This window comes from Lepidochelys kempii, chromosome 3, assembly GCF_965140285.1.
Source record: "Lepidochelys kempii isolate rLepKem1 chromosome 3, rLepKem1.hap1, whole genome shotgun sequence".
Lineage (NCBI taxonomy): Eukaryota > Metazoa > Chordata > Testudines > Cheloniidae > Lepidochelys > Lepidochelys kempii.
Genome location: NC_136382.1, coordinates 71205734 through 71222096, shown reverse-complemented (window position 1 = coordinate 71222096; position 16363 = coordinate 71205734).

Here is a 16363-nt window from a genome sequence, read left to right as displayed (position 1 = left end):
ATATATGAATTTTCATTTACAGGAACACTGTGTTGAGAACCAAAGAGAGGTTAGAGTTCATCTGACAAAGTGTTGAGGTGCTGGTTTTAGTGTATGATCATATTCAGAAATATGCTAATCAAACTTGGGTGCTCACTAATTAAATTTACAAATGATTAGAAATATTTGCCACTGAAAGATTTAAAGTCATTTTTTGAATCCTAATGAAAGTTCCAACATTATGTGTATGCCTCTTGAGGGCCTACTGAGGATAAAGTGTATTAAAAATATAATTGGCTTTAAAGCATGCTAGATTAAGTTTTTGCTGTGATTTATGCTGTCTGCTTTGCATTCACTGTGAGAGTTGTTTTTCCCTCTCTGAACCATGTATATTGATAGCTCACATGTAAGATGCTAACATCTGTTGATTTGCTTATATTACATTGATTATTATAATGGCTGAAAAGTCTGTCTCTTTCATCTGATCTTACTCATGTATCCTTGAAGCTGTGGTTTTAGCAAAAATGACGTTGGCATTACTGGTGATACTTTGAAAATATTGTATCTAAGAAAAAGAACAAAAGTGTATTGTTACAGGGTCAATGAAGAAGTTGGTAAAAATTATGAAAATCTGTTAAGCTTTACACTCTGGGATGTTTTAGTATTTCCCCTGAATCCCAATCGTTTCATTTACATAACACATAAAATACTCATGGAATCGAGTTTAAAAAGGGATGGATTTATTTTTCACTTGTGTTGAAAGTGGATTTTAACAAAGAATCCCCCAAAACACTTGCTTATTGGGGGCGGAGAGGGAGGAATGGCTTGGCCTTCAGACATGTTTAAAATAAGCCAGGGAATTGAGGAAGGAAGAGGAGAGGGAAGATCAGACAGAAAAGAGAACAGGATGAGAAATAAAGAAAACAAAGAAAGAAGGCAGAAGAGAGGCAAGGAGAATGAGAAAAGTGCAAATGAACAGAGAAGAATGGAACATGGCCCTGATTCAGCACAGTATTTAAGCAAGAAGGTAACTTTAGGCATGTGATGAGTTCAGCCACTGAAGTCTACCGGGCTATTCCAATGTTTAAACTGGTTACATGCAGACTTTTGTACCTTACTGAAGCAGGGCCTCTGAGAAAAGGGGATACAGGAAACGAAGACTTGGATCTGAAAAACATTTTTCAGATCATTAGCATTAGTAGAGTGTAATTGCTCTTCCTCTTTTTATTTTTAAGGGAAAATGTCAGATTAAAAAGTTATGGTGTTTTTAATGGATTGATGCACATTCAGAGTGATTCAGCATTCAGAGACTGTTGCAGACTTTTTTATTCTGCACTCGATTATTACATTTGTATTTGATTTTATATTGCGTGTTTGTATGTCTGAGTACATAGGCACGCATGTACAAATCCATGAGATGAAAACTGACCCCTGCATTTTATATTTATGGATCATAGCACTGGTCAGGAATTTTCTATTAGAATGTGTTGAACAGAAACAAATGGTTTCTTCCAAAAAAATCAAAATAAAAGTTTGATTTTTCCTGAAAAAAATTTCAGTTTTCCACTAGGAATATTTACATGAAATATTTTGTTTCAGATTGCATCATCCCACATCAAAACATTTTGGTTTGTCTTTTCATTTTAGGTCAGTTCAACATTAATCTGTATTTGCTTAAATTGCCCTAAAGCCAAATGGAAGTTGCAGGTCAGGTGCTGCATGCCCCCATTCTCTCCTATTGCCCAGGCTCTCTTGCTGGATTATATCTCCCATGATGCACTGTAGTTTCTCCTCTGGTTGAACACTGACCATGTGCCATGAAAACCCTATAACCAAAGAGTATTATGGGAGATGTGGTCCAAATCAGGAGCCTTGCCCATACAGCATGATGCCCACAAACTACAACTCCCATAAGTTACCCTGGCAGCTTAGTGACAGTTCAAAATTAAATGGAGCCCAATTTAAACATTTTGACAGCTCTGAATTGAAATCTTTCAAAATTTTATTCAGCACAAAATATTGATATTTTTAATATTTATCATGATTTGGGATGAATACAAATGTCAAAATATCCGAATTTTCTATGGGAAGAAAATCTGAATTTAGATTACCTCTAAAGAATTAATAATTACTTTACAACAATTCATAAAAATTTAAAATCAACTATTTTGTCTGGATAGGTAGGGTGTTATACCAATAAAATAAAAACCAGCAGGATCTTATTAAAGGGAAAAAGGCAAAATACCACATTTATTGTGAATATATAAAGAATCATAGCAAGCAGTTAGTTATAGCTATAACATTCCATTCAATCTCATATTTATTCTCACACACACACACACAGGTTCTGCAAGGTTGTTATCATAGTTACCAGCCTTAGAGTTGCTCATGCCAAGCCACTGGCCAGGTGGCCTGGACATGAGGAGGGAGCAGGGCCTTGTCAGATGCTCATCTGATGCTCCTGGAAGTTGGTTTGCAGAATCAGACCCCAAAGTTCTCACTTTTTAGAGTCTATTTTTATAGGATTTTTTTCCTATGCCAGTCTATGGGAATTGCTTCATCATGCTGTTGCTGAATCAATCAGCAGATAGCACAGTCCTGATGGCTCCAAGATGTTATCTTGTTCTTTGGTTCTCCCATTCTTGAGGCTGTTGGGTGGATTCCAGTCTGCCCTCCGGGGGGGCCCTCTGGTTATTTCCACTTGACGTCTTCTTCAGCCGATGGACACTGGATTCTTAGGCTGGCACCTCCCTGATCATTCAGTTATTATCCACACCAAGCATCCATCCACATACATCCTCTATCTCTATTTTAATCACAATTGTTAATACAACAAAAGGGCGGGGAGTCTCTGGGTGCTGTTTCTGTTGTTAGAGTATTGCTTTGAGTCTCTCTCTGTGAATTGCTTTGAGAACAGACTCTGTCTTAGAATGTACTAACACAATTAGCAGCTTGCAAGTTTCACACAGAGAGGGAGAGAAACAGTACCAAAAACCAAGAGACCTCTTAATTAGTAATACCCTGGAATTTAAACTCTGGGGAATCAAACTCATTTGTGATTTTAATACAGAACTTCTTTAATATGATCCAACATTACCTCTAAAGAATTAATAATTACTTTACAACAATTCATAAAAATTTAAAATCAACTATTTTGTCTGGATAGGTAGGGTTTCTTTAAAATAAAAATCATTAGCAAAACGTTTGTTTTCTTTTCTAACATTAAAAGATCAGCAACTAACAGACATGCCCTCCTTTCTCATGTACCTTCCCTCCTCACACACATAAACGTTCCTTGAGATATCCTGATAAAGAGTTCTTGCTAGCCATTTCTTCATTATGGTGTGTATTCAGCAGAGCACTTAAGTATATGTTTAACTTTAGGCACTATAAGTGGGACTTGGGCACATATTCAGAGGTGAAAGTAAGCCAGTACGCCCTGGTAAGGCGTACTGGTAGGAGCCAGTGCACAGTACTGGGGCAGCCCGGCTTCCACAGGGGGCAATTTAAAGGGCCTGGGGCTCCAGCAGCCTCTACCGCCCCAGTCCTTTAAATAGCTGCTGGAGCCCCACCGCTTCCCCAGGGCTCCGGGGGCTATTTAAAGGGCCAGGGCGGTAGAAGAGGGGAGCCCCGGGCCCTTTAAATTGCCTCCAGAGCCCCGCTGCTGGAGCCCTGGGGTAGCGGCTGCAGGACTCCAGCAGCTATTTAAAGGGCCTGGGGCTCCCTTGCTTCTACCGCCCGGGCCCTTTAAATAGCCCCCGGAGCCCCGGGCTGCTGCTGCTACCCCGGTGGAAGGGGACACTTACCTTACAGGGTGGGCTGGGGCTGGCTCTGACCCCGTCAACCCCACCCCTTCTGCCCTAGGCCCCGCCCCTTCCGGGGGCCAGAGCTGGCCCCAGAGTACCGGTAAGTCACTGGACTTACTTTCACCCCTGCACATATTTAAAGTTAAGCACATGTTTAAGTGCTTTGCAGAAACAGGACATTACACTGAACTGTCATGGCTGCTAGAATATCTCCTCTACTACACCCACTTTGTAAAATGCCCCGCTATCTGAAATCTGATAAACAGATTTGGTACATATTTATTCAGCTGCACTCAAGCATTATTCTTCCAGGCGAGCATGTGAGTAGGACTTGTCCACCTACTGACTCCATCATAATCTTGATAAATCTCCTGTTTTGATAAATACTGTGAGATACAGTGCCACCACTTTGAAATGCTGTATCCCCACAGGGTCCAACCAAGCTGTAAAATCCTTGCTTCCATTTTTTATTTGCTTCTCTGAGGGACGAGTTCTCTCAGACACTGTTAAAACTTTAAAAGCTTCTTGTTTTGCAAAGGCCTCTCTAAGCTGCATATTTTGGGCATATAGCTACTGCACTTGCATGCAACAAAGTGCACGCGCAACAGGCATTGGCATTTCTTGATGGGCATGCAAAGCCATTCGTTGTAGGGTTACCATATTTGAACATTCAAAAAAGAGGACACTCCATGGGGGGGGGGTATTTACTCATGCCCCCCAGCCCCGTTCCCATTCCAACCCCTTCCCCAAAGTCCCCACCCCAACTCTGCCCCCTCCCTGCCCCATAGGACCCCTTCCCCAAATCCCCGCCCCAGCCCCGCCTCCTCCCCTGAGCACACCGTGTTCCCCCTCCTCCCTCCTAGCTGCACAAAACAGCTGTTTCTCAGTGCAAGCACTGGGAGCTAGAGGGGAAAAGCGGGCACTCTCTCGAGTGATCAACATTCACTTTCTTTCTCGAATGATCAACATTCACTCTCTTTCTTGAATGATCAACTCTTCTTTGAGGAAAAATAATAATGGCAAAGTCCCAGACTTTTTTAGATATTTAAAAATTCCTCCTGGGTGGTGATTTAAGAACCAGAAAGCCAGACAGGTTTTGGAAAATACGGACGTATGGTAACCCTAATTCTTTGCTAATGTCCATGTTAATGACTCCAGCCCAACAGTGTCACTACGCTCTGTACAGCACCAGCCTAAGAATTTTGGGGAGGGCAGTGGCACTTTTCTTAGGGATACTCCCCAGACACAACTAGTTAATTTTATATTAAAGCTGTGTATGTGAGACGTGGGGGAGGGAGGCTTTAGGTTCCCACTCTCCCTGGAGCCTCATGCTGCAGAAGTGGAGTCCAGCTGCTTCTTCTTTCCATCCCTGATGACTGGGTTACATTTTTAATGCTGTCTTTGCAAGGAAAGAGGCCAGAAACTAAACTTTAAAAATAATAAGAACCAAAATTGAGATTCTCCTTTACATTTACATTTCTGTATCCTTTCCTAAAGGATGTCTCTATCTTTCACACAAAAGGTCATGACCAAGCCCTTAGGGCCATATTGTCAAACACACCTAGAAAATTTGCAAGTTCATCTTTTTGCATATGCTGAAAGACCAGATTTTTTCCCTGCCTACATGGGCATTTCTGCATGCAAACTGCACAAGTACACACTGGAGCACCAATTACTAGTGAAAAACACGTGTGCGTGGTTTTATTTGAGCAAACAGACTTGCAAATGTAAACTTAAAAATGTAAACTGATGCAAATGAATACATTTTAAAGGCTTATTTGAAAATTTGGACTGTTAGAAATTTACTTCCTTATTTATCATAGTCACCCAGCATATCAAGGGAATCAATGAATAATAAAAAAATACTTGAACAAACACTACCTTGCCAACATTTGTTATTTTTATTTATTTATGTCCTTTATATTTTTCAACAGATTAAACTTTTTTGTTTTGTTTTCAAAACAATTAAAATTGGGGTTCAAAGCCTGGCAATTATTTTTCTAGTCAAGACAATACTCCCCTGGAGAATGTTTTTAAAAAGATATTTGATTCACTTTAAGTAAAAAAAAAAAAAAAAAAGATCCAATTTAAAATCTCTCCTTGTTGTTGTTGCTATTGTCAGAGCTTCAGATGACACTGAAATATGTGACCAAATGTTTTTGCTGCTTTGATTTCAAAGTTCTTCTGCCTTTTTTGAAATATTAAATGAGTGACCACTATCTAAGCTTTCCTGGGTTTTTTTTGTCTTTAAGTGCCACTAAAGGGATGCTACCTATCTAAATCCCTAATCCAAGAGCTGATGCAACTGTGGTGAAGGGTGATTAATGGGAAGCAAGTTGGGGAGTAGTCAAATCACATAAGAAAGTGAAAAAGAAAAAAGGATGCAGGTACTCCTGGGACAATTCTAAGCTCTCAGGGCATGTCTATGTGAGAAACTCAAGTCAACCTATGTTAGGTCAACTCACAACCACCACTTACCTCTCTTACAGCCGATGTAAGTAACACAGTAGTGTCTACACAGACACTGCATCACCCTAACTACACCGACATAAGCCCTACGCCTCTCACGGAGGTGGAGTTATGTCAGTGTGGTAGGGCACTTGCATCGGAGGGAGCAGGTCTGTAGTATGTACACTGACAGAATTAGTATGTACACTAACGCTGTACTGTAGACCAAGCCTAAGTGTTTGGCACAAATCAAAATAACAGATAGTATAAGCATAAAAATTCATGAATATGTTCCAATTAATCTGTATGCGCACTGCAATGCTCTGTAGTCTGGTTCATTTAAATCTGAAATTCCCTTCCCCGTTGATGTCAGCTAGTTAGCCAAGATGGTGCATTACTGTTATGATCACTACAGCGCACGTAATTTAGATTTATCTCTTTAGGGATTCAGCTCCACCCCCTGCTAGCATATATCCTCACCATGTTTAATGATGCAAAAAATTTCCCTGAGTACAGGTTATTTATCTTTATCAGGGACTGCTTTTGGCTGGCTGTCAGTTATCAGCCAGAATATTTGCTCCTAAATGGTTTGTACTCATCCATATTCCAGGGGAATCCTGAGGCCCATATTATCACTGATGTTTGCAATAAAAATGTTTCAGTTCTTGAGATACACCTTAGTAATACTGATTTATGAGTCTGTACTAGCTATATTTCTGATTCAGTGATATGAACCCTGAAATCTCTGTCAGAGCGGTAAAATATCTCTCCAAAATCTCAGAAGCAAAACTAGGGTGTTACAGTTCTGCAAAAACACAAGGAATGAAGATACTTCTTTGAATATATGTGGGGGGGGGGACAAAAGAGTCATAAGTGACTTTTTTGACTATGACAGGAAGATCTGGAAAGAGGAAAGACACAAGCGTAATAAGGAACAGAAAGGTGGAAAGGAGACAAATAAAAAGGAGAGGAAAAGGAAAGGTGAGAAGACAATAATATTGGGCAGAGAATTAGGGAAACCAAAAGGAACAAGAAGAAGAAGCTGGAGAGATAACGAGAGAGTGCTAGCTTTCAATGCATCAGATGAATGCTGAGGTGAGAATTAATCTCTGCTTATCAGACTTTATTGATAAATGGTTGTGGCAATAGCAGAAAACCTAGGAATACCTCATAAAAGTATTTGCTACAGAACCGCAGCCATTGGGAGCTGCGGATGGCCGTGCCTGCACATGGTTGATGTAAACAAACTGTTTTGTGGCCTGCCAGTGGATTACCCTGACGGGCCGCATGCGGCCCGTGGATCAAAGGTTGCCCACCATGGCTTTCACATATTTGAATATTTTTCAGATCCCCCCTCAGTCTTCTTTTCTCAAGACTAAACCTGCCCAGTTCTTTAACATTTCCTCATAGGTCAGGTATTCTAAATCTTTTATCATTTTTGTTTCTCTTATCTGGACTCTCTCCAAGAATTTCTCCGCATCCTAAAATGTGGCATCCAGAATTGGACATGGTACTCCAGCTGAGGCCTCACCAGTACTGAGCAGAGTGGGACAATTACCTCCCATGTCTTACATATGACACTTCTATTAATACATCCCAGAATGATATTAGCCTTTTTTAGTAATTGCTCACATTGTGATCCACTATAACCCCCAGATCCTTTTCAGCAATACCACCACCCAGCCAGTTATTCCTCATTTTGTAGTTGTGCATTTGACTTTTCCTTCCCAAGTGAAGTGCTTTGCACTTGTCTTTATTGACTTTTATCCTGGTGATTTCAGACCAATTCTCCAATTTGTCAAGATCATTTTGAATTCTAATCCTGTCCTCCAAAATACTTGCAACCCCTCCCAGTTTGGCGTCATTGGCAAGTTTTATAATCATACTCTCCACTTCATTATCCAACACATTTATAAAAATGTTGAATAGTACCGGCCCTGGCACTGACCCCGTGGGACCCCATTAGATAGGTCCTCCCAGTTTGACAGGGAACCATTGATAACTACTCTTTGAGTACAGCCTTTCGACCAGTTGTGTCCCCAATTTATAGTAATTTCAAATCAGAAATTAACGATTCAATTTGTTAAAACTATGTCTAAGATGACAACAGGAGCAGCGAGTGAGTGTTGGATTTAATGTATACAGTAAAACGAGCCAGATCTTCTTCTCAGGGATCGGAGAAAGATGAAATCCTCCCGTCATGGTCTTGGAGTCACTCCACATCTCATAATCTGAAAGCTACAATAGCCTCCAAGACTACAGTTTTCTCCTGCTCTCCACACGCATGCAGGGCAAGATTGGTTAGCAGGTAGATCCACATAATTATAGACAGATGAAGAAAGTCCTCCACCCCCCACCATATATGCCCCCTGTCAAGGTCACTACATACCATTCCCTGATGGATAGTGTAACCATGTTGGTTTTGCTACAGACAGGCCACAGAGGTTTGGGGAAGAGCTTAGCTGGTTTGTTGTCATATCATATTGTTATACTGAGGGTTGGGTGAAACCTGGTTCAAGCTGGTGGGTATACCAGCTGCTCTTCATGCAGGACAAAGGTAAAAAGAAATTGAGCTCCGTTTACAGAATAGATAGCTGAATTAATAGAACCACAACCCAAATCACAAGCCACATGAAAGTCTGGAGTTGAGAATTGTGGCCCAAAGATTTCCCAGGGGTTGAATACCAATGGCAGAAGTAGGGGATTGGTTGGATTGCAACTGTGTGTGTGTGGGAGAAAGAAGCACCAGTGTAACACACAGAGAAGGCCACAGAAATCCAAGGACAACCAGAGACAGACTTGTAGCATGACTGTGAAATAAAGCTAAGAGAGAGAGAGAGCTTTGGGGGCAGAGTGCTAGCTGGAAAGAGGTTTGGAACTGTGAGCAAGAAAACTGTTTCCTGCCGTTTGATTCCTACTGTGTTCAGGGAAACAAGACTTTATGTAGATTCTTTCTAAATAATTACATCAAAGGATTACATCAAAGAAATACCTGACTTCAGTATTAATTTCTCCTAATGGAAACAACCCACAAGACCCCAAATTTTGGCTAACACCTTGGGTCAAAAAGAGGAACACTATAATTTCTCCCATGAAGAAATTTAGAACTATCATTATATTTTTCAAGAATATCTAAGGGACCTTAGAGAGAAAGAAAAAATGTTGACTCACACAGTCAACCTGTGGAACTCTTTTTCAGGGGATGCTGTGAAGGCCAAAAGTATAACAGGGTTCAGAAAAGAACTAGATAAGTTCATGGAGGATAAGTCTATCAATGGCTATTAGCAGGAATTAGCATGCAGCCCCATGCTCTGAGTGTCCCTAGCCTTTATTTGCCAGAAGCTGGGAGTGGACACAGGATGGATCACTTGATGATTACCTGTTCTGTTCATTCCCTCTGGAGCACCCGGCATTGGCCATTGCTGGAAGACAGGACACTGGGCTAGATGGACCACTGGTCAACCAAGTATGGCTGCTCTTATGTTCTTATGTTGTGGGATCAAAACAAATTCAAGGATGGAATGTGCAAATCCATTATTCTTCAGCCTAAATCTGAGCACACTGAAGTCATTGGAAGTTTTACCACTGACTTCAGTGGGACCAGAGTGATTTGAAAACCCCATCCCAAATTCATCCAGCTGGTAGGCCCACCAAATTATACTAAAAATTATCCTTTATTATTTAAAATGTTAAAAGTGCATGCCAGCAATGATTGCTGTCTGATTGCAACAGGCAGTCTGATTGCAACAGGCAGGTGCCAACTCATGCCAAGGTCCCCATGTCTCAGTTGAAGGCTAACAATACATGACTGAAATCAGTTTGGCTCACCTGTGTGTTAGCATTGTTAAAATAGGTGCTAAAATTATCAGAATGTGTTTAGAGTTTAGATTTAATTGAATGCTTGTGAGTTGCTGCATGCATTAATGTCACTTTTAACATCTGTATCCCATATTGTAAGGTAATATTTGAGCAGTTGTATTGTGAGCCTCTGTAACTATGTAAATCACCAGACAGGAGAAAATAGAAGGCATTATGGCCTTCCCAAAAGGAAAGGTCCATCAATACCAGATGACTACGGTGGCACGTTGCAACTTGCATTTCCCTCTGTAGCATCAAGGGAAAGACAAAATACTTTTGTTGTATGAAGATGAAGATGAGTCATGCAAGTGGACTCCTCCTTTCAGCTAAGTTTGCAGCTCAGAGCACATGACCAGAGGGGGATAGAAACCCCAGACAAAAAAGAATTTGGTATCTCAATACTGCTTGGACTCTGGGGGACAAAAAGTGTTTCTAGGCATAAGCAAAATATCCCCAGCTGCTTAGTCTGGATTAGCCCTAAGGGACATAAAGAGTTTGCAAATTTTAGAAGCTTCTATTATCTTTTGAAACTTAAGATTGTAACTCATTTGTCTATCTATGTTTACCTGATTTAACCTTTGTAAATAACCTTCTGGTTTCCTTTTCCTCTTTAATAAATCTGTAGATAGTTTATTATAGGTTTGGCTACAAGCACTGTCTTTGGTGTGAGATCTAAACTGCAACTGACCTGTGGTAAGTGACTGGTCCTTTAGGACTGTGAGTAACCTGAATGCATCCGATGAAGTGAGCTGTAGCTTACGAAAGCTTATGCTCAAATAAATTGGTTAGTCTCTAAGGTGCCACAAGTACTCCTTTTCTTTCTGAGTATTGCTGTGATTCTCAGTGTAAGGGACTATCTATCACAGAGATATGCTCACCTGGGTGGCAAGATAGATCAGCATACCCAAGGGGACTGTCTGTCACTCCATGTTAAGGCTGTTATAGTGCTTGAGGAGTTTATCCTTGATAACTGGTTGGTGAAATCTAAATATTAAAACCCATAACCAGTTTGGGGTTTGTGCCCTGCTTCCTAACAGTCTACCCTGAGGTTGGTACACATGTTTTTGAACCACTGCAGGCAGTATTACAGCATTATTGTTACATTTTTAATTATTGTTGATACAAAATTATTTTAAATTAAGTGTCTGGGCCAACTATCTGCATGTATGTGTTTGTTTAGAACTCTTCTTTACCATGTGTAACCCGCACAAATATATATTTATAGTGCATGTGGTTCCTGGGCATGATCTACTGAAGAGATAAAATACTACATTTGAACACGAGAAAAAAACAATTAGCATTAGAGCATAATTATTCTTTGGGTAGCATCTAGAGACCCAAGGTCCCCACTGTGATTGGCATTGGATGAACACATGGAAAGAGACTTTTCCTCCCGCCCAGAAGTTTCAGTCTAATTAAACAAGATGCGTGAGGATGATCTTCACCATCCCCTATTTTGCAGATGAGGAACCAAGACACAGGAAGATTACATACCTTACATAGGTCACTCAGGAAGCCTCTAGCAAAGTCAGCAACTAAATATCACTCTTCTTAGTGCTGGACCACTGCCTTTACCACAAAACCATCCTTCCTCTCAGTCTTAGTGGTGAAACTTCTGTTACATATCCTACAACCAGGGGCAATTGGCCTGTTTTCAGGTCTTGTTAGAATTCCAAAACCCATCTCAGATTTTCAAGCCTTTTCTGAGAGCAGGACTGAGTTCTGAGTAACCCTGGCCCATTTTATTGCTTCAGGTGGAAACAATGGGGAACTCAGTGCTTTCACGTGGTTTTGATTAGAAAGCAGGCAAACTCAAGGGTTTAACCACATTTTTGCATTGAGTTTTGTTCAAACTCGAAATTAAAGCAAAATCCAGAGGCTATGAACCCCAGACCAGAAGAAATGTCACACAAATGCTTTTGAATAGAAATAGTTGAGTTTTCTCACTGCTCTAATTCACACGCAGGTGTTCCTGTTGTGTCCAGATCCAGAATGTGGCTGGGAAAAGGTTGACCCTCTCTCCCTCTAACTAGAAAAGGAACGGAAGTGTCTGCTCTGAGTTCAGCAATTTGGAGGTATCAGGGTTGGGCCATCTAAGGGGAATTAGCCAAGTTCCTCTAACACAATATAAAAGGGATATGCTCGGATGAGTTAGGGATTTTATTCTGTTAGGGAGACTTGAGGGAGCTCTTGAAAGTAGATCCATATGAATGAATGAAATAATTCATTCTCTTCTCTAGAATTTGGCTAACGTGCATCCTGATTTATACCTTTCCTTTGAGCTTGGCTGCAGCAAGTCATGCTTCTTCCCTTGGCTTTGGACATTGTCTAGCTAAAGCCCTGATATATTTGTTTGGTCCTTAGAAGAACAAACCATTCTCTGCTTACTTGTTTGCCTTACAGTAAAGCTCACCACAAAGATGTTTAAATTTCACCTATATTCATGAATTCTTTCATGCGCTGAATGACCTAATGCAGTTGCCTTAAATCTAATCAATCAAATTTGTCCCTAGTAGAAGCCAATTGAAGTGAATGGAGCTATGCCAGGGATGAATGTGATGTAATAGCTCTTGAAATGCTAAATCCTGTTTTATTTACTTTAGACATTATTTTTATTGCTGAAGAAAACTCCAATGCACTGATGCATAAAGATAGGGTTTCTTTCAAAATACGGTATATTGGGTTTTTTCTGCATGAATAAGCCTGACACAAAATACAGTGAGATGTTTGTTCTCTTCAGAAAGTCAAATATACTGATCAATACTTCAGTTCTGTTTAATTTACACAAAATTTAAATAAGTAGAAAAGGTTTTCCAGTCCTCCTACAAACTAGTGGAGTTTTAACCATTGGCTTAAGATCAAGTCCAAAGCAACAAAGAAGAAACCATTAAAGGCGGGGGGTGGGGAGAGAGACAATGGAAACTGTAAAAAATATATACTGCAGAAAATAAAGGAAGATAATCAGGATACTTGTACAGAAATACATTCTGAGAAGCTAAATTACTTATAAGATGTTTGAAAATAAGATTAGAAGGTTGAACTAATTTACTGAAACCAAGCTATAGTGACTCTATTGTGGAGGTGGTGGTAGCAACCTCATGGAAAAGAGTGAGATTAGATTTTCATTCTAAGCCACGTTTTCATTCCCCCTCCAAACTTTTATTGGAGCAAGTGATTTGTTTTCACCTTAGGAAGCGTAGAATGGGTCTGGAGAAGAATCCTGAGAAACTGGAAAGGAATGCAGCATTATATATACTTATTCACTGTTTAATCAGAAAATTGCAGGTATTATTAATGCCTCCCCTTTGTATTATACATTTTCAGTCCCAATATCAGCAGAATTCCCACTTCTGACCAAGAGGGTCCTCAGTCAAATTTCAGCAGGTTCTTGCTCTCCAAATGTACAAAAGTGTCTGGCAAAAACATGCTTGTTTCTTCCACCATCATGTTCTGTCAAAATTGTCTGTCATTAGAGACAAACAACTCAGAACTGTGGCTGGTTTTTTTCCCCTTCCTACTTCAACATTATTCTGTACCACTATCCTGATGTCTCATTATACCTGTACAAGAAAGGTTATTATCCCCTCACACGTTTAGCTGAAGATTTAAATTATCTAAGTAGTTGAATCAAGGAGCATACAAGTAAAGCTTATTTCAGTCTGATCTGTATTTCTTGGTGCTTTAGCAGGTTAACAGCTTCTTTTGAAAATTACTTCATTCAAGGGTTTTCACCATAATTTCGTCCTAATGTGGTCTAGACCAAATGGTAATAAGAGCCTACAGGAAATTTGCTGTTCATTTTCATGTCCTCTTAAAAAAGACAAAAGGGGGGGGGGTATTTTCCAAATAATTTGGACAGTGTCTTCAGGAATAATATATGTATGGTTCAGGAGAATTCTATATTGAAAAGGAATTTGTTTAACAGAGTAATATTTGAAATACTTATCATAACATACAGATATTTAGTGTTGACTATTAATATAAAAGAGAATCAGGTTGCTACATTCCTGAACATTGTGCTGAATATTCCCCCCCAGCAATCTTGAAAATAATGTATGAATCATATTCTATTTGGGAAGTGTTTCATGTTAATTTCAAATAGTCACAGGATCACATTGGCACCATCATAGTAATCTATTCATGCCAACAGACATTGTTATCTTTGTGAGAGTTTATATCATAGATTTCTTGCCATTAATCTAGGTCTGTGTGAAATGTCATCATGGGAAGAGCATGTGATGGCAGAAAACAGCCGTGTTTCTCAAATGTGGCCACCGTGGCCGCATGCGACCAGGAGGAGCTTTTCATGCAGCCACAGCTTCGGGGGTGGGGTGGGGTGCAAAGCAGAGTTAAACATACACAAAAAACTTTTCACAGAAACAGACTTACTAGCTAGCAAGTCTAAAAACAAAAAGCAATCCCCCCACCCCCGCCCAAAAGCAAAGGAAACAACAACAACAAAAGGTCAAAAATGTGCAAAGCACATTATTTGTTTCTATTCTGTTTAGGTCCAATAAAGAATGGAGACAATTGTACATTATTTTTATGATTGAGTGTGCAATAAAAAACCCTACATAAATAAATTACAGTGATTTGGACATGTATATGTGCCTATTTATTTGTTTTTCCTGAAGTTAATTTAGTATTTTAGGAAAAATTGTCAGAGCGGCCACCAGGAAGAATTGGCATTCTGAGGCCACCAAAATATTTCTTGTGAGACTCCCTGCTCTAAACACAAACAGAGCAGACTCTATACATTTGTTATATTTTCATTCAGTATCTGTTTACTTGTTGCAATGCTAACATTCTAACAGAAGATGAATTCTCTTATGCAGATTGCGAAGCCAGTCAACCTTTCTGAATATTCATATTTGGATATTTGATTTTCTTTAGGTTTAAAAATAGCTCTAAATAATTTTTAGTCTTTAATTTTAGAATTAGTCAAAAATATTAATGTTTCACAAAGTTGTTTGCCAAAAAAATCCCTTTTTTCACTGCAAAATTAAAATTCAGAACATTTCAAACTACTCTGTTTGTTTGTTTGTTTGTTTGTTTGTTTATTAAATAGAACAGCTAGCTTCCCCGAGAGTATACTACATTCCAGACAAATTCAGCCCTTCCCCTAAAGATAAACTAGAGGCACTTAGCCCTCTCCTTGGCTTTCTCTCTTCCTTTTTCCAGTCCTCCTTCATATGATTATGTCCCGCTGAAATCAATGGAATTTAAGCATATGCCTAAAGTTAAGTGCACGCTTTAGTGCTCTGCTGAATTGGGGACCTGATTCTGTAATCCAGTATCAATTTCCATTATTGCATGAACTTTACTATCTTTGTGCATTTTGTTTTTCTGGTATAGTTTCTGCAAATTTTCTCTGCTATAAGACTCGTGTTCCTGAAATGTCCTGTACAATACTTCCAGTGCCTACTGTTGTTCTTTGCTCATTCTGCTCCTTTTTTTATGAAACTTTTTCTAGCAGCTGGTTTCTTTAATTAACTACTCACCATTTTTGCTTCTTTATTTTTTTGGGGGGGTCTGCCAGGGTTTTGTTTATTATTATTATTATGTATTAATATTGTGCTCAGAAGCCTGGATCAGAACTGAGCCGTGGTTGTGCTAAGTACTGTCCAATAAAGTGTACAGAGGAAGACCCAGTCACTATCCCAAAGAATTTACTATCTAAGTTTTGGGACTAAACGTTTGTCTTTTGCAAATGTGTGAAGGATTTTAACTTAGCTCTGTCAAATCAATTTCTTATGTACTTTAATCCTTTTGGAGACTATTTTTCTCCTACAATTTAGGTTTGACTGGGAAAATGAATAAAACCAGCAAATCTCTCTGGAGGATTGAAGGATATAGTAGTGGCCACTATGAACAGAACATATTCCTCTTTATGGAGAAAATACCAGTAGGAAATTATCATCAAATATTTTTGCACACCACTGTTGCAAAATAAAATAGGTGCAAAATTCATAGCGCCGAGCTGAAAGGGACATCATGACATAAGGGATCATCTCCATATCTTCTGGGAAATTGAAAGGCTTCTGTTGTGATGTTAGAAGAGTGATTTCAGGGATACCTACCCCATATTCCTATTACGGTGTGGCCTGATTTTTTGTCATTAGACGAAGGTGGATTTTTTTGTGGCAGCAGCCAAAAATTGGTTGCAAGAAGAAATATCATTTATAGAAATGTGGTTATCCAGAATAAAAGTATTACAATAAATAGAATGACTTACTGCTTCCATTAGATTAACAAGTGACCCCACTCAACAT